This window comes from Macrotis lagotis, chromosome 7 (assembly GCF_037893015.1).
Source record: "Macrotis lagotis isolate mMagLag1 chromosome 7, bilby.v1.9.chrom.fasta, whole genome shotgun sequence".
NCBI classification, from domain to species: Eukaryota; Metazoa; Chordata; class Mammalia; order Peramelemorphia; family Peramelidae; genus Macrotis; species Macrotis lagotis.
Genome location: NC_133664.1, coordinates 27,869,770 through 27,889,758, shown reverse-complemented (window position 1 = coordinate 27,889,758; position 19,989 = coordinate 27,869,770). Strand labels below are relative to the sequence as shown.

Sequence of the window (19,989 nt, the reverse complement as noted above, 5' to 3'; positions counted from 1 at the left end):
AGTTTATCTGGGAGTCTGAGGTTGTTTAGCCTGGAGAAGACCAGGAGAGGGGGGGAAATAGAGAACTAATAACTCTCTTCAAGTATCTGAAGGTCTTGCTTGTGCAAGAAGAACTAGATTTGGGTTATTTTGTCCCAGAAGCAGAAACAAAGGGTAGAGGTGACCAAGAAGTAATATAGGCCAGAAATAAGGGAAAATATCTTACGAATTAGTTACTCCAAAATAGAATGATCTGCCTGGGAAGAGATTGGGCTCTTGGCATCATGGTCCCTTCTCTTGATCCTCTCAAGGCAGAAATCAAATAATTCTTTGGAGAGGGGTGGGCAAGATTCTCTATTAATGTCTCACTCAAAACATTTCTGAATATGTTTAGAATCCCATGTGGATGTGTACATACATGTGGCTAGGCATACCCTTTTTTTAAAGAAAGAAAGATTTTATTTATTTTGAATTTTATGATCCCCCCAATCTTCCTTCCCTCTCCCCCTGACAGAAGGCAGTCTGTTACTCTTTACATTGGTTCCATGTTATACATTGATCTTAGGTGAATGTGATGAGAGAGAAATCATATCCTTAAGGAAGGAAAAATAAGTATAAGAGATAGCAAAATTACATAATAAGATAACGGTTTTTTCTGAATTAAAGGTAATAATCTTTGATCTTTAGATACACACTTTCTACATCTGCATATATGCCATCAAGCATAAACTAAGATGACTCCTCCTTTGTTGTGCATTAGAAGGGATATCTTCCTTTCCTCTTAGAGTCTATGATTCTATGATTTGAGCTTCTTCATTCTTGAAGAAGGCCATGACATCAGGGAAGTGATGCCATGACAAACACATGAATTGGATTGGAGTGGTGGAAGTGTACTAAGTCACTAAAACTTACTTTCTGTTCCAGAGCCATCTGGGTCCAGGGGCCAGAGATGGAACAGGATGACTGGAGATGGTCCTGGATGTGAGACAATCAGGGAGGAGTGACTTGCCCAAGATCACACAGCTTGTGTCCAAGGCTGGATTCGAACTTCACTCAACCTAACTCCAAGGCCAGTGCTCTATTCATTGTGTCATCTAGCTGCCCCACTCTGTGACTTTAAAAGCCCTTCAAAAACTTGACCCCCATCTACCTTGCCAGCCTCATTGGATATTCTTCCTCTTCTCTCATATTAGTCACTGGTCTTGTTCTTTCTCTAATCTCCTTGTTTTTGTACTTGCTGTACTCCACACCTAGAATGACCTCCCTCTATATCTCAACCTTATGTAATTCCTTATTTCCTTCCTTCCACTTTTTTCTGAATTTCTGCATCTTCTAGTGCCCTCCATAAATTTCCTTTTATCCTTTTCTTTATCCCTCTTTTGCCATAGTGTCTTAGTAATTAGAATTTTGCTAATCCTCCTCTCCTCCCTCATCTAGTCCTCAACATTTCTCTTCCCCTATATCCTCTTCTCCCATCCCAACCTCCCCTCCCAGTCAAGCTATAACTGGATCCTTTCTTTGGAATTTTCACATTAGCTGTTTTTTTTCCATTCCAAAAAGGGAAAAAAATGGATTCATAGCAATGTCTCCTTCCCATCAGTCCAGTGTTTATCATAGAATCTAAAATGGTACAAGTCAATGATTTTGAAATTCTTAGAAGCCTTCAGGCCACAGGGTCAGAACCAAGGAGATTCCTTTGGGGAAAATTGTCCTCTCAGTAGGGATGCCAGTTTTCTTATTTTTCAAAGAACAAATTCTACATCCCTTTTCGACCTTATCCAAAATGAAACTGGCATTGATAAAGGCCAGTCTTCAGCTCTGCTTAGGCAGGCAAATCTCTATAAAGTACTGGCTCCTTTATAAATCCTAGCTAAAGACAAAATCCCCACAGAGAAAAATGAGGTTATTAGCACGGAGTTTACAGTATGAGAGCTCAGAAACCTGCTAATTCTTCTTCATCCTAAAGATCTTGACCAAACAAAAGGAGTTTTTAAAACTTTTTTCCTTCCAGAGGGCTTAAGATGTATGGATTTTGGAGTTTTACTTTGTTGGCTAAGGGAAGTGAATAAGGAGGCAGGTTCTGGAGGGTAGTTTCAGTGCCTTTTTGTTTTTATTGATGATTAAGTAGCTACACCCAATAGATAACCTACCCCTTCAAGTAAATGGGGCCTTTGGGAACCCAGAGAAACCATCTGAGTCTAAAATTCCCAACAAAACCCCAAGGCAAAGCTGGCATGATATTTGATAAATGAATCCTGATTGATGTGTAGAAGTTTTGATGAGCAGCACTGAGGCCCTGAGATTAAATGACAGATTTGTAATGGCTCCATTGGTCCAATTTACTGAATTTTTTTTTCTTTATGGTACTTAGCAGCTTGATGGAGGGAACAGGGTTTAATTCCTATTAATGAGAAAATCATGGTAAAGTTTAAAGGGTCTTAAGAATTCTAGGGTGCTATTGAGAATAGAGTCGAAATAGCTGCCTTGGGTACAGGGTAGGGCAGAAACAGTTGAAGGGAGGTGGCCAATGAACTGGTTAAGGGGACTTTGAGATTGTGATGAGGGAGGTGAAGGGTAGAATACCAAAGGGAATTTCACAATTTGAACTCTAGGAGATGGAATACATCCAACTGATAATAGGTCCAAGGTGTGACTTTGCTTAGAGGTGACTGAACTAGTATTGAATTGGACAGCCCTGGAGTTTCTGTTTCTGTGCAGGATACCACCATCTCTCCAGCCAGCTAGGCTCATAGCCTCCACCATACTTGACCCTTTACTCTTCTTCCCATTATAGAGTCATATGCCAATTCTTGTCCATAACTCCATTATTACATTTCTAGAATAGGTTCTCTTCTCTCTGCTCATGTGACTTGACCGTCTTCTTCTCATCACCTCTCACTTAGATTACTGCTGCCGTCACAAAATTACTCTTCCTGCTGCATCTATCCCCCTCTTCAGTCCATCTTCAACCCAGTTGCCAAAATTATCATCCTAAAGTCCACGTCACTACCAAGCCCAAGAATTTCAGGGAGGTGTTTTTCATTCCCATTTGTTTCCTTCTGTTATGGAATGGGACAATACCAAGTTCTCTTTGGACCTTTATGACCTAGATGCAATGTAAATAACATTTTTATTCTCTCTGAATGAAGCATATGAATTTTTTCATCACCCACATGGAAACTTACAGCTTGGAAAAACTTCTTCCCATTCCGAGTCCTGTCTTATCCACAAAAAGGGAAGCCACAAAAATTTATCTTGGAGCATTGGATTCCTTTTTTGTTCCAATTTATTTTTTATTGTTTTAGATGATGCCTTCCTATATCACCCAGGTTGGAATGTAGGGATTACCTGACAGGCTAGTCCCACTTTGATTGGTTTTGATTTGCTTTGTCCTTCTGACCTGGTCCCCTTCCTTAGGCAACTGAATGACCTGCTCCCAGGAACTTACTACATTAATGCTAGAATTAGTGAAGACACAGAGTTGACTTAGTCCTCTGAAGCTCAGAGTTCCTGAGCTCAAGAGACTCTCATATTCAGTGGAGGAGATGATAGATAATGTGCCACCATGTGCAGTAATATTGAATTCTATGAGTACTTTCTCCCCAGTCAATGGGAAGGATATATAATTCTGCATTTATGGTTGGGTCCTGGGCTAAACTGAAGAGTGGGAAGGGCAGATTTTTCAAGACTTTTGACCCTTACCAAATAGTATTAATGAATGAGTTTGCTTTCTGTGTTTGTATGGTATTGGAGTCAATGTGGACAAAGTATAGCAAATGCTAGTTCAGACTATAAGCCTCTAGTAAATAGTTTTTTGTTATCCTCCTTCTTCATATTATTGTCTGAACTAAGATTCTCAACTCAAATAAAAGACTGAATTGTACAAGGCATGCCATCCACTCTTTCTGGCCAAGACAACTTCAATGGCAGGTCAACAGAACCCATTGCTGAGTATGTATCTGGATGAACCATGCTAGCAAAAAACAAAATAATACAAAAACCCACCAAGCAATAATACCACAACATTGTGAAGATTGCAGGACATACTGGCACCCCAAGCTCAAAATACCTATTACAAAGGGGACCTACCTAACCAAGGAAAACTTACTTCTTACAGGAGATCCGTGATGCCTTGTTACAGAACATGTAGAGGCTTGGGAAGCCCAAGTATTGGAATTGGTGGAAGGCTCTTCCCCTCACTCTAGAACAAGGAACACTTTTCTGGCTCTTCTTAAGTGGTGAAGAAAAACCTTTCAATTGGCTTTGGGTCAGAAGTGGTATGCTTCAATGAAGGAAGGTGATTCTAATTCTATCTCTGTCATTATTTTTCTCTCTTCTCTTCTTCACTTTCCTTCATGTCTTTCTCCCTCTACCCCACTTGTCTCTGACTCTAACTCTGTCTCTCTGTCTCTCTCTCTCTATCTCAGTGTCTTTCTTGCTTTCTCTGTCTCTCTATTGCTCTATTTCTCTCTTTCTCTCTCTCTGTCTCATCCCCACTCTCATTTTTGTCTCCATCCCTCTACTACTCCTCTCTGACTGACTCTTTCTCTCTGTTTCTATTTCTTTTTTCTCTCTGTGTATCTCTCTGTCTCTCTATGTCTGTCTCTATCATTGTCTTTCTTGCTGTCTCTCTCTGCCTCTCTCTGTCTCTCTGTCCACTCTATCTCTTCATCTCTTGTCAGGGGTATTTGTTGGGACTGGGAAAATAACCTGGACATAGAGAAACAAATATAAAAACATACATAAATTAATACATGGAAGGATCCTAATAATGGGGAAGAGGATCAGGAAAAACCTCAAGTCAAAGGTGATATTTGAAGCATTCTAAGAGATGGAGGAGAAGGAGTGTATTCCAGGTCTGGGAGAGAGAGTCTAGGCAAAGGCACATAGGTGGGAGAGGGATTATCATGTGTGAGACTCAGAAAAGAGATACATTTAACCCGAATGTGGAGTGTATAAAGGGAAATCATTTATAATTAGTTGCCTGTTAAGGTAGCCTGGGGTTGGTATGTTAAAACATTTAGATACCAAAACAATAAGGAGCTATGGAAGCTTCTTGAACAAGAGAGTAACATCATCAATATCTGTGCATGAAGAATATTAGTTGGCATTTGTTTGGAGAATGCATTAGAGAGGGCAGAGACTTGAGGCAGGGAGACCAATAGAGAGATATTAGAACAATTCCTGAGAGAGATTCCTGGGGCTGTGCAAATGGGGGACACACCATACATTGAATGGGGGTCAAGCGCATTAGATTCTTTCCAAATTCCTCCACTACTATGAAGAAGAGATAAATAGAGCATGTCAATGAAAAGTGTCTTTGAAATATGAAAGAGAGGCTTCTGCATTCTGAAATGATCACCTTTTATTCAGAATAAGGTCAAACTTGTTTCCTTTTAGCTTTACACATGAACAAACCAATAAATAACATTAAAATGTTTGAAGTACTGAGAAATTTTCTAACAGCTTTTTATTAGGTGAGGGGAGAAGACACTGAGACCAAGTACATTTCCCTGAATTATCTGGGTCATGTGCTAATATTCCAGCACTGTGAAACATTGACTTTTAAAGAATAAATAATATCAAATCTCAAAGAACTATCTCTTAAAATAGGTCTTCATTCTGGGACTGGGGCTTCATGCTAATGAATTTTGGGCTTTTGGGGACCTAAAAAAGAAGTTGGAAATAGAAAAATCATTAAGGGTAAACTTGAAGGAAATGGTTGAACTGGTTTATCCTCCACCTTCCCCCATAACTGCTTGATCCAACTCATATGTATATAGCTTGGTTTTCTATTTGAGCTCAAAACTTAGTTTACAATTGAACTAAAAGATGGAATGGCATTTATATTAAATATCTTCTGGGAAGGAAATTGAATAACAATTAAAAGGCATTTTCAGCAATTATTGAATTTTCTGCTTTGTTTAATTGTTGGTTTCTTTCTCTTTCCTCTATTTTCCTATTTGTAGGAAATGAGCATTTTTAAAGAGTCAGGGATTATGTTAGGCAAAGCAACCTTTGAGGGAGGGCTATTGGGGTTGGGAAAAATAACCTCTACACAGAAAAATAATTGCAAAAATATCCACGAAATAAAATAGGGAAGACTTCTAACAATGTTGGGAGAGGAATCAGGAAGAGCCTCAAATGGAAGGTGGTTTTGCAGGGATTTTAATTCTTCTTTTAGAATGTAAGCTCCTTGAGGGCAGGTCCTACTTCATTTTTATCTTTTTATTCACAATAACTAAATCCAAATCTTGTACATTATAGGTATGTTAGAAGTATATGTTGAATGAAATTGCAATTGAGGGTGTAGCTTCAAATACTCAAATCATCCAATGGACATGTGACTCCCTCTATTTAGGAATTCCTTCCAGTCATACAGATGCATCTTTTCAATTTCCATTCTCTGCAAATCTTTTATGTCTCCTTCTATAAATTCACTTGCTGAGTCTTCCTTTATCTATCTATCTATCTATCTATCTATCTATCTATCTATCTATCTATTTATTTAACAAAATGAAGTTACAGATGCAGTTTTGGGAATACCTGTTTTGCCTCACTGTTTTTTAAAATTTTTAGGCTTTTGGGCTTTTTTGGAAAGGTAATGGGTTAAGTGACTTATCCAGGGTCACACAGCTACATAATTCTTAAGTGTCTGAGGCCAGATTTGAACTCAGGTACTCCTGATTCCAGGAGCTGTGCTCTATCCCCTGCTCCATCTAACTGCCCTGTACCTCACTGTTTTTTATGATCAGACAATTTTTTTGATGTTACTTATTTGCTACATGCATATACACACCTATATATCTACATACACTGATATAAAATATATAAATATTTACATATATATGCTCATAAACAAATATGATATATCTCTCTATATCATTTTTGCATTCTTTGTCTCTCATACTGGCTAAGTGATATAGCCCAATTTCCAAGTAGATAGAGGTATAAAGATGTAAATATATTATGTACTAACAGCATACTATAATTTAGATATCATTCATCTCCTTGATTTCCCTTGTGTGGATGGCCAAGCCAAAATCTTCTGAGGGACCTTGGATCTCTTCTAATAAATCTTTAATGACATAGGATCTAATATAATTAAATAGCAATATCTGTAAATCTCATTATCCTTAAGACTCTTTCAATACAAATTTTGCCCTGGATCTCCTCTTCTACAGGAAAAAACATATTTGGTGAGCATGTATCCCTGGTATCTTATTTGCCTTATATTCAGGCTCAAAGGACTACTGGCCCAGGTTATTACTGCTGGTCTATTTCAAAGAATATTGAATCTTTTTGGTATTTCCTACTTATTTTAAATACTCACAGAAATGGAAATGGTCTTTCCAGGATCAGAATAGATGATATGTTTAAAGTTTCATTTTCAATTTTTAAATTGCTTAAAATAGATTAGAATTTATTTTCAATAAAATTCCATTTTGGTGACAGGTTAAGGATGGAATCATCAAAATATGACACCAATAAGAGAGAAAAGTGTGAGAAAGAGAGGGGGAGAGAGAGAGAGAGAGAGAGAGAGAGAGAGAGAGAGAGAGAGAGAGAGAGAGAGAGAGAGAGGTAAAAAGAGGGAGAGATGAAAGAAAGAATCTATCTACAAACAAACAAGGTGAATAATTATATGAGTTAAAGTAAAAGCTCAGTTTCAGTGTAGATGGTGCAAAACTACTGCCTTCCTCTTCTTAAAAAGTGCATTTTTTTGTGTTTGAACTGAATTCATCAGATAATTCCTTCCATTATCCATTTCCTTTTATATAAACACATTCAGACGTTCACCATTGATATTTTCTATTTCCTATCTTCTGAATCTTTGGTGGCAGAAAGGGAATTTGGCCAGTACTTCCTAATTAGATTAGAGCTCTTAGGCTATGGAATATGCTTTGATGGATTTTTCTGTCTTGGAATATGAAATGGCTAAAGAAAGAATTTGTAGGGAATTGAGAAGGGCTCAGAAGCATGGATCTCTGAAGGTGAGAGTATTTTAGAGAGCAGTGTAAGTCTGTGCTGGGTCTTAGTATAAAAAAAACTTATAGGCACTTTTGGATTAGGATGAAACACTTGTCCTATCTAATGCTGTTTTGCCAGAAAAATGTTGTGAAGGGGAAAGTATTGGGATCAGTGAAGTCAGGTTGTTCAGAATCCAATATAGATTGTCTCTAATAGGAATGGTTTTTATTATCAGGAATCCCACATGTGGTAGTTAGCAATTCATCCAATGAGCATTTATTAAATGCTTATCACACTGCCAAGCAAATACATTTATCCCTTCTACGTTGTGGGGGTTAGGGGCATGCTGTCCCTGCAATGTGGGAAATCTGGATAAAGGGTCTTTTTGGCCCTCCTTTTGTACCAAGAGAAGACAACTGAATTATTATGGTATTCAAAGCTAAAATATGTTGATATTGGATGCATCTTGGTGGTACAGTGGATAGAGCACTACCCTTGAGGTCAGGAGGATGGGAGTTTGAATCTGGTCATGACAACTGATATTTATTAGCTGTTTGATCTTGGACAAGTCACTTAACCCCAATTTCCTTGCATCCAGGGCCTTCTCCAGTCGTCCTGATTCATGTCTTGGTCACTGGACCAAGATGGCTCTGGAGGAAAAAGTGAGGCTAGGGACTTAACACAGCCCTCCACTCAAATCCAATTCATGTGCTTGTCATGGCATCCGTGATGTCATAATCTCTGAGAACAAAAGAAACATCATCATCATCATGTTGATGTTTTATGATTATACATATATTTATGCAATTGCAAGTTTTTAAACATTTTCTGTGTTGTCTGCTAGTCTTTGTATGTCATCTTCAGTTTCTGTAAAACTGGCCCCCAAATTCTCATTCAATTTCTTATGTTGACTGTGAATATATTAAAACTGTGATGGGGAGAGTTATGATGTAGAAGGGATAACTATAATTATTAGGGTTTTAAAAAGGACAAAATAGTTCCTAGTTTCAAGGAGTTTACAATTTAGTGAGCTTTGAGCCTCAGAGTCCAATAAAGGGCTCCTTTGATACCAGCAATCCTTTCTCATTTCTGCTTCTCTGAATCCTTGTCTTCTTTGAAGCAAGTCCCATCTTCTCCATTTCCCCCTTCCAGTTGTCTGTGTCCTCTCCATCTATGATTTTCCCTGTGCCTAATTTATTTTTTTGCTCACATCCTATCAGTAGGATGTAAGTCCCCTGAAGGCAAGGGTTGTTTCATTTCTGTTTTTGGATCTCCAGGATCTTAGCACAGTGACTGACATGTTGACAATGTTTAATAAATATTTATCTAATTAAAACGAATTTGTGCATAGTTCTGAGTGAAACAGATGGACAGGACATGAATGTTGTCATGAACTGGTTACACTGACCTGATTCAAGTCATTATTTGTGTTAATGGACATTTTGCCTTACTGTGGGACCTGGAGAAATGAAAGGAATGATAACATTTTAGAACTGGAAGTCACCTTTGAGAACATTTACTTTAGCACTGTTACTAGATCAACTATTTACAGCACTATTTCTGAGAAAAGTAGTGTAGCTGGCCTATATTATATACCATTAGTGGAGTATTAAAGAAAGAATTGCACGTCCTTAATAGATTTAATAGTAATAAATGATAATAACAGTAATAAAAATAATTTTGTTGTCCAGTCATTTGAGACCTCTTGTAAACCCATTTGGGGTTTTCTTCACATAAGTCCTGGTGTGTCATTTCCTCCTCCAGCTTATTTTGCAGATGAGGAAACTGAAGCAAACAGGGTTAAGTGACTTGACCAGGGTCACACAGCTAGTAAGATCTGAGGCTGCATTTAAATTCCTGACTCCAAGCCCAAAACTCTACCAATGGCATGTGTAAATACGTAATACGCATTTAAACATTTACATGCACACATACATATAGCATGCATGCAAGTTTATATATATATGAACAAAACTACAAGCATAAATATTATATATATATATTTCTATATATATATATATATATTTCTATATGAAAAGGCACAAGATCTTTCCATAGCAAGAAAAGAAAAATATTAGATTGAAATCAAAGATGGGCTGGAGCTGGTGAAGCCAGACAAATGCTATTTCCACAGTTTTATCTTCTACTTTCTATTCTACTTTCAAAGCACCAGGCAACCCTGATCACGTATTAAGTGGTCCTAAAACCATCTTCGACAAGCAGAACCATTTCTGATAACCTTGAAATGATAATCTGGCACCAAGAGGAAATATGCAATCTATCTTTCAACCTGAATGATGGTCTTTTCTGACTTTTGATTCCTTTTGGCAACTAATTGCTTGATGAAACCCATTAGGCTTTTTAACTCTCTCTGTAACTGTGGACACTTTAGATTAATGTCTCTCTTGAAAAAAAACATTTGAGATCAGAGTTCATACAATTTAGATTTGGAAAGGATCCTAGAGATGGTCTGGTCCAATCCTCTCACTTAGCTAGTGAAGAACTCAAGACCCAGAGAGATAATTTGTCTGTAGTTGCACACAATTTTGCCTAAATAGGTAGAGATCATATCCAGACTAGACCATCTCATTCCCAATCCAATGGTCTTTTGACTCTACCTCCACTGCCCATGATTTTCCTAGGCTGCGATGGGACTGGAGGAAAGATCTATTATAGGTTGTTAGCATCTGACTAGAAGTGATATCCTTTTAACCAAGAATTTAGATAACTCCTAAAATGAGACATCCAAAGCAGCCTTTCAACAGAAAAAAGAATACTCAGATTGAACTTTAACTCTCTTTATAGCAATGAGAAGTGGGATTAACCACTTATATCAAGGAGCACCATGTGTACAGTGTCACATATCACCTTTCTAGGGATTTAGGGCAGAAGGGAAGCTATTAAAATTCCACTTTGTACAAAAAGACTTTCCTAGCTTTTCTTAATTCAGGGGACTTCCTTCTTTTAATTCTTTCCTATTTATCCAACATATAACTCATCCATCTCTGTCTCTGTCTCTGTCTCTGTCTCTGTCTCTGTCTCTGTCTCTCTGTCTCTGTCTCTCTCTCTCTCTTTGTTTTTCTATCTCTCTGTCTCTGTCTTTTTCTGTATCTCCCTCTGTCTCTAATCTCTGTCTTGCTCTCTCTCCTCTGTCAGTCTGACTCTGTATTTCTCTCTGTCTCTCTCTCTAGGTGTAAATGAATGTATGAAAGCTTGCTTTCTCTTACATTAGATTGTAGGCTTCCTGAGGGTAGAGACTTTTGTTATTTTTTATACACCTAGTGCTTAGTGTCCTGGTATACATTTAATGTTTATGAACAAATATAACTGAGGCATAAAAAACTTAAAAATCAAATAGTTCTTACAAAGTCATTCCATTGTCTGAGGCAGAATTTGAATTCAGGTCTTCTGTATCCAAGTTCAATATGCTAGCTGCTGCCCCTGAATTCCCTTTTGGTTCTGTTTTCCTGAGAATCTGTTTGAGAGAGAGTTCTGACCATCTACCATGAGTAAATGCTAGTGATCTATTAACCAGGGGGTTCAGGAGAGAAAAAAGAAGAGAAATAAAGGGGGGGGGGGAGGATTATGTCAATTTGATAACCCAAGTATCATCTCCTTGAATCCAGTGGTTTGTGAAAATGACTTGGGAGGCATCATATATGGTAGAAAGGGTCCTAGATTTGGTGACTTGATCAGAGTTACACCATCCGGTAAGTTGTGAGACCAGATTGGAACTCAAGTTTTTTGACGTTAAGCCAACACTCTACTGGTACTATGCTGTCTGAGAGGAATCTTTTTTCCCCCTTTTTAAATAAATTTTATAAATTTATTCATTTATTTTCCCAACTACATGCAAAGATACTTTTCACCATTCATTTTTGATAAGATTTTTGAGTTCCACATTTTTCTCCCTCCCTTTCCTCCACCCTCCTTCTAACAGAAAGCAATCTGATATAGGTTATATGTATAGAACTATGTTAAACATATTTCCAGAAAGAAGAATCTGAAAAAGGGGGAAAAATTAAGCATAAAACAAATTTAAAAAATTGAAAATAGTTGACTTTGCTCTGCATCCAGATTCTATAGTTCTTTCTCTGGACATCATCTTCCATCACAAGCCCTTTAGAATTCTGACAAGACTCTTAAAGGTCTGTTTATGTCTATGCCCCTGTGATTTTATTGGTTTCTTTAGGAATATTCTGTGCTAAGTTGGATGATTACGGGGCCCAGTGATCCCCATCTAACTGAGGAAGGTCAATCTCCCCTCCTCAAGAGAGCTTTAAGAATCGTATCTTTTCTTATTAGACATTTATTGTTGGCAAATGAATAAAAGTTATCCCTGTTTTCAGGCATTTCCAGTCAAAAGGATGACAGCCTAGTATACTGACAACAAGATCCATTGGGTTTTATCAGAGAAAGACTAAGGAATCACCCAGGACATTGAAAAGGCCAACAGTTTAAAGTGAATAAACAGCTATTCTTTCCATGCTCCAAATACCAGGTCACTAGAGGCTGATTCTGCAGGCTATATGCTGTAGTGAGGAGCTTAGTAAGATTTACAAAGAGGATTAGGAAGTTATTTTAGTAAAAATAGGATGTATGGTTTCATCAGTGAGGCTTCAATGACTAACTCCCTTTGGGGGAAATCCTTATGTTACTTGATATAAGCTAGTCACCATATGGACACTGGGAGAAAATTTGTGCCTGCTACCAAAGATCAATATCATGCCAGACCATTTCCCTCTTTCCTCATTCATCCCTGATCCAGAGATCACTAAAAGTTAAGTGGCTTCTCATCTCAACAGCTGTATTCAACTTGGAGTAGGGATGGGGAAAAGAGGGTGAGAACCCGTAGGGGTTTTGTGACTAGGCATCAAATTTAAAGGGTGCCAAAGTCTATGGGGATTTAGAAACAACAGAAATTATCATGAGATAGGTGAAAATAATTCCTTAAAATAGTAATTGATCAGAAAGTGTTCTGGCAAGAGCACTTCTCCTGGTCTTGCCTCCATGAGATCCTTGCCCCAAGAGCAAAAAATTCCTACTTCCATTTTCCCCCCCTGAGTTTCCCAAGGTGATCTTAAGCAAAGATAGAATGAAATGGAAGATATGTAAATGTAGCCACGTGGGGACTGGTGATGGTGGGGGTGGTGGGGTTGACATTCTCCTGTTGGAATGAATAAGCTTCTCCATGTTGAACAAGAACTTACCTGGCTTTAGAAGAAAGTCATGTAAAAATAGCAATATAGTCTCCTCACTGGAACAGCCTTCCTCTTTAGTCTGGTGATGTCATCTCTTTTATTTAAGGAGTCAGACTTTCTTCCTCTCCTTCCTTCTGTTCTGTCCTGTGTATTTCCAATTTGCTGTCAGTCCTCAATGAAAATTAGATCAAAGCATCATGTGAGGGCATCAATTGAACCCTCATGATGAAAGGCAGAGAGGGTGACATTTCCTAAATTGGTTTTTCCTTAGCACTGCTCACCTTTTTAAATGGTATCTTAGAGAGTCTAACATTGATATTGGGCCCTTAACCATTTCGTGAGGGAGGGGCTATCAAGAAGCTTAGGACATCCCACCCTTCCTTAGTGATGCTAAGAGGCCTGGATTTTATTTCTCTTTCATGGAGATAGCCATTGGGAACTATGGCTCTAGTTCTGCAAGAGACACAGTGTTCCATTGGCAGCACATTCAACACACCTGCAGTCATTAGTAGGGAATGTTCCTGGAGACTTAGAGTAGGGAGGAGAGAAAGAGTGGGATGGTTAAATTCTTCTACTCTCTGGTCCTCAGTTTTTTGCCCTTTCTAAAAAAGAAAGTGTTTAAAGTTCCTTCCAGCTCTAAATTCTGTGACCTCTCCAGGCTCTTTGAAACATTGGATAATGATACTATCATTAAAATCCTCAATTCTATAGCAAAGGCATTGACATGAATCCTTTACTATCGCAGGATCTATGAGGGGTGTGTGTGTGTGTGGGGGGGGTTATTTTCTCACCTATAAATTAATGAAATATTTTGTAATTTTAACAGCAAGGTTCACTGTCAGATTATTTCAAAGTTTGAAACCTGCCACTGGTTCCATTTTCCTTCTAAAGGAAAGCTCATAGTCCTTACTTAACTTGGCATTGACAGCTATCCACAGTCTGGTCCCAGTGGAACTTGCTACCTTTATTTGGTGTCCTTCCCTTTAATTCACTTCTTGTTCTATTCAGACGGCTTCATTTGTTACTATCCTATTTTGGTTCAAACCATTCCCTCTACCTTTATTTTGCCTTCTCTCAGATCCTACCTCTTGAATTTCTATAAATTCTGTAAGACTCAACTCAGATGCCACCTCCCCCATAAAACCTCCTCGGATCCTTTTCAATAATTAACCGTGATGACACCCCTTTAAAAGGCAGCATGGCAGAGTGGCTATGGCTCTAGACCTCGCATCAGAGGTTCAAATCCTGTCTCAGACAGTTGTTAACTTGTCCACCCCTAGGTAAATCATTGAATCCAATCTAACAAAGATTTATTAACTACTTATCTCCTCTGATCCTCACAAAAACTCCTAGAGGTAGATGCTGTTATTATCTCCATTTCATAGTTGAGGAAACAAGCAAACAGAGGTGAAGTGATTTGCCTAGGGTCATACAAGTTAATAAGTCTGAAGTGCAATTTGAACACAGACTTTTCTGACTCTAGGCCAAGCAACTGGGCCACCTTGTTGCCTCTTTGCAAAAAAGAAATTCTTGAATTGTGTGTTAACAGTGATCAATGTGGCAGGTCTAAGATGTAGCATATTTGCTACTTTGAGGATAGGTCTGCCTTTTTGGCTCTTTTTTATATTTCCAGCATTTGACAAAGTACCTACCACATAGTAGGCACTTCATAAACATTTACAGATTGATGTTTGGCAACCAAGGATGAGATACCACAGGATCAGAATCAGGAGACCAAACAGGGACCATTCAAGAGATGGACAAGGTAGACCAGATTCTGCCTCTTTCTGAGACCCATTTGTGATGGCCAAGACCCGGTGTCAGATGTTTGCCAATTTAATATGCTTTATTAATCCTCTTTGAAGAAAGCTTCTCTGGTCACATGGCGCAGCAGAGATAGAATCCAGCCAGCCATAGTTTATGCTTTGGGAAGACACAAGTTGTTTTAGTCTGTATCCTCCTCATTAGGAGGAGAATTATGATATGCCTGCTTCCTTTGATTATTAATGAGCTCAGCTATCTGGGCAAAAATAGTTTTCTCTTTTTCACTTAAAAAAAATCTGGCCCTTTGACTAAAATAAAGAACTATCCTATTGCAGGTTGAAAGCTCATCTGTTCCCCCCCCCCCCCTTTCTTTCTGGTGAGTCTTTGGTGTTGTGATTTGCTCAAGATGTCAAATGTCTGAGGACAGATTTCAACTCAGATCCTCTTGATTGCAGTGTTTATGCTTTGTCCATTATACCACCTGACTACCCCTTCCCTTCTTTTCTTTTCTTCTCTTTTCATTTTTCTATTTTGGTTTTTGCAAGGCAATGGGGTTATGTGACTTGCCCAATGTCACACAACTAGGTAATTATTAAATGTCTGAGGCTGGTTCTGAACTCAGGTCCTCCTGAATTCAGGGTCGGTGCTCTATCCACTGTACTACCTGGCTGGCCCTTTCCCCCTTTTTCTTTTCTTTTCTTTTCTTTTCTTGCAAGGCAATGGGGTTAAGAGACTTGCTCAAAGTCACAAAGCAAGGCAATTATTAAGTGTCTGAGGTCGGATTTACATTCAGGTCCTGCCTCTAGGGCCGATGCTTTGTCCACTGCTCCATCTCACTGCCCCTCCCCCCCATTTTTTTCAAAGAGCTTTTTGGGATGTGACTCTTTATATGTATTGTTTCTGATTACAGCACATATGTACCAGAGGCGGAACCTGTTCCAAGCTCTTCCTAACCCTGATGCTGGTTCTCTCTTAATTATTCCCTCCTTTATTTTTTTCTACAGTCATAGATTAGAGGCAGAAAGTATTTCAATACTATTCTATATAGAATCCCTTATTTTTAGCTGGGGAAACTGAGGTAGACAAAAGGTGAGTTGTTCAGGGTCACTCAGCAAGTAGCAGAACTGAGATTTGGTTCTATGCTCTAGGCCCTCAAATTTGGCATGCTTTCTACCCACCACTGCTACCTCTCATTTTCTTATGAACTATTTTTTATAATTATGGATTTAAATAAAAGTATATAGCCCACAGTAGCCATACCCAGTGTGGTTTAAATTTAAGTGAGAGACTGCTCAGTCAGAGATTGGGAAAATGGTCATTAGTAGGAATGGGGGATGGAGAAGGTTTAGTCATTTGTATCTAAGCCTTTTATAAATGTTTGTTGAATTGACCTGAATGGTGCGGGGACAAGGGGGTTGAGGTGGGGTCAGGATTTGGAATAAGAGACAAATTTAGTCTGGGACAGAAGGTCAGTGGTGAACAGCTTGGGGACCAGGACTAAAAAATATATTGGAAATGTGGCTTAAGTCTGAGCCAACTAGCAATCCCTTTTCTCCCCTTGTTCCTTCTTTCTGTCCTTCTTTTTCTCATTCCTTTTGTCTCCCTCTTTCCCTTCCATTGTCTTCTTTTTTGATACTATTCTTTTCTCTCTTCCCTTTTTTCTCCCTCTCCTTTACTTTCTCTTTTCTCTCCCTGGTCTATTCTTTGTTCTGTCCCCGTTCTCTTTCCCTGATTCTCCTCTCTTTTTTTCTATTCTCCTCTTTCCTTCCTATTATCCTTTTCCCTTTCTGTTTTTTCTCTTTCTCTCTCTCCTTCCCTGCTTCTCCTTTTCTCTCTCCTCCATCCTTCCACTGTCTCTCCTTGTGTCTCTGCTCTTCTCTCTCCTCTTTTCCTTCCATCCCTCCCTTTTCTCTTCTTATCTCTCTGCTCTTCTCTATTTTCATTCCTTCCCAGTCCCTCTTCAGTAAGCTATTTATACTTTGGCTTCCCTTCACGCCATGAGGCTGACCAGTGTGCAACAATGCAAAAACTTGAGATATGGAAGACAAACAATCCTCCTTGCTCTTTGGCTTATTCTATTACTCTAAAGTGGTCCTAAAGACGGACAGTTTACTCTAGCAGCTAAAGTAGCCACAAATATAACTATTCTGCTACTAGGAAAGAATCAATCAGCCCACCAACATTTATTAAAGCCCAACTATGTGCCCCTTACTATGCAAAACCGTGGGAATACAAAGAAAAAGAAAAACCACTCCCTGCCTTCTAGGACCTTAATTGACTCTGACCAGGGTTATGACAGAATGACTTTTGCCATAGGCTCTGGGGCCATCTATTTGAAGCAGGGTCTCATCAATCTCAGATAGAAATGGGGGCCACTAAATATTAAATAAGGATCTCTGCTGGTGCATAATGACTTAGAAAATCACATGTTAACATTATTTATGTTCTATCATATTTTTTCTTATTTCTATTAAATACTTCCCAATTATATTTTAATCTGGTTTGACAACATGTGGACCTCCTCTTTTAATACCTCTGGAATAGCAGATAAATTGATCTATTAAAATCCCACCTCAAACATTTACTGGTGTGTTGATCTCTAGGCCAACATTTAACCTTTTTTTTTCAGTCTCAGTTTTCTTAACTGTAAAATGGGTATCACCATAGTATCTTGTTGTTGTGAGGTTGCTGTGAGGACTTATTGGGATGATTGTCCAAAAGTGTTTTGCAAACTTTAAAGCAAAATGAAAGACATTATTATTCTTTCCCTGCTGCCATTGGAACAAAGAGGTCTGAGGAATGTGGGAGCTGGACCTGTGCAAAGCTGCTACTTGTATGAAGAAATGAGGGAGACATCTTCTAAACATGCTATCTTAACCCTCCCCATCTCCAAGTACCAATGCAGACCCTTGGGGTTCATGCAGGCCCCCCAAATGTGCCTGCAAGCTCCAGTTCAAGCAAAGGCATCTTTTCTACCATATTCTAAGTTCTCTGATCAAAGGCAAAGATACCAATCTTATAGCTTCATGCACAAAGCATTTCTATATATAGCTCTCTGGGCCTTTCATAGTTCTCAGGTTTAGATACTGTTCCCTGGTCCCTTTCATGTTATCTGCTTCCAGACAGTTATAAGGATTGACTTTTTCTTACAATGGTCACCTCTATCCCCTCTCTTTCAGAGGTTGTAGGTCACCTCTTTCTGGGTTCACTGAGCCTGCTTATTTCAACATGTCAATACTCAAAGAACTATGATTTATGATTTCATCATTGTGGATCTCCCAATTCCCCAATCCAGGGATTCTTAACTTTATTTTTTTGGTGAAGGACACTTGAAGTAGCCTCTGGACCTCTTCTCAGAATTCTGTTTTAAATTGCATGAATATAGAGGATTCTAAAGGAAACCAATTATATTGAAGTTTTTTTCATGGATCCTTTGAAATCTATTCACTGACCAAGTTAAGCACTCCTGTGTCCTTCCTCTTACTGCTTCTATTTATGAGGTAAGGAGGGAGGAAAATAACTGTGTGATAGAACCAGTGGTTGAATAAAGTCAAAGGGAATTTTAATGATTTGTTTAAGAAACAGCAAGAACTTGGAGGTAGGAAGTGGGTCAAACAAGGAGGTTTATTCAACATATTCATGAGATCAGAACTAGCTTAGATAGGAAGGGACACAGAGGATTGTGCCCTTCTAAGATGAAAGTGGTTCCAGAATGTTGACCAGAAGGGGACACTGATGTCCACCTGAGCTACCCAACTATTACCTGTGGCTCCAAGAAGCTAGAGCATACACAGTGGCCATACCCCTGTAAACTGTTTTGGCAGATGGGTTAACCTAGGTTGAGGGTAATTGCGGGTTCTCAAATTCATTGGTGAATCAAGGGGAGAGTGTATCTATTCCAAGCATATGAAGATTTCCCCTGTTAGAATTAGTGTAGGAGAATAATTAGGTCTTCTGGCCTTGAAGGAAGCTGAAGCAAATGTTGTGGATGGAGTTCTTAGATGCTGGTTAGACATCAAAGATGCCCTATTGGGCTAGCACCAAGACTTGTTGGTCCTTGATTTCTTCAACCTTTGGTCCAGGGGGTTAGAGATATCAGTTAATGTTAAAGGGTTCTGGTGTCCTGTTATTCCTAATTAAGCAATCTTGCAAACAGGAGAAGGGAACAATTCCAATAGTAAAGGGACAAGAGAATGTGGATGGAAGGATTCTATTCTCTGACTTAAGCCTCATTGGCATCTGTTGTAAAGTGACTTGAGTTCAGGCCTGGGTTCAAATCAAGTCCCTCATATTTTCTGCTCTCATTTTTGAGACTAGTTATGAATGGTTAGACAAGTAACTTAGCTGATAAGTGTGTCTAAGAAGTTCTAGATGGACAGGGATCTGAGCTGGAGAAAGGGTTCTTATTCCAGGATAACAAAGACATTTGCCAACCTTAAAATTCTATGTAAATACCAGTTTTTGAATGATAGCTATTATTATGATGCCCTCAGGTACCATCGAAATGTGGGACATTGGTTCATGAAGTGAATGACAACAGACAGATGTAGTTCCCTACTGGTACATTCCAAAATTAAAAAAAAAAATGCCTTCCAGACACACTTTTAGTCTTAATTTACATTATTGATTTTTTTCTTTTACTTTCTGAGCCTAGAAAATCAACAAAACAATAAACTGAGCTTTGGCTTGCAGCATTCGTCATTTCTAATGCTCACATTAGAAATTGAATTTTTGGCTCTTGTAATATGAATCTTTTGGAACTGGCTGTAGCAACCACTAGTCTTATCTCTTTCTGATGGTCTAGGTCTTGTTCCTATCATTGCATTTCCTGCTTCCAACCTTATTTGACACAATACAGTTTTGGGCCTGAAAGAAATTTTCTCTCCACAGTCAAATTCCTAGACTGTGATGATTATTTGCTTCACAATCCTGATTTTTTAAGGCCATAGCTATAGTCTGAGGAGGTGAGTCTACTGGAATGGGGCTCACTATTCATAGAGTTCCTTTGTCTTGAAATCTCAATAGTCAAAAAAAAATCTCAATAGTCAACATTTCAGGACAAACCATGGGGGCAGCT

General features: G+C 38.7%; 1 protein-coding gene across 5 annotated transcripts in view; it reads left to right on the top strand.

Moving 5' to 3' along the window:
• The window catches only part of OXSM (3-oxoacyl-ACP synthase, mitochondrial), a 215,589-nt gene extending 199,350 nt beyond the window's left edge, over positions 1-16,239 (top strand). For all 5 annotated transcript variants that reach the window (XM_074195674.1, XM_074195669.1, XM_074195672.1 and 2 more), the window contains exon 7: positions 904-16,239. The gene's annotated coding sequence lies outside the window, so the exon portion shown is untranslated. The remainder of the gene's footprint in view (positions 1-903) is intronic.
• The last annotated feature ends 3,750 nt before the right edge of the window (positions 16,240-19,989 follow it).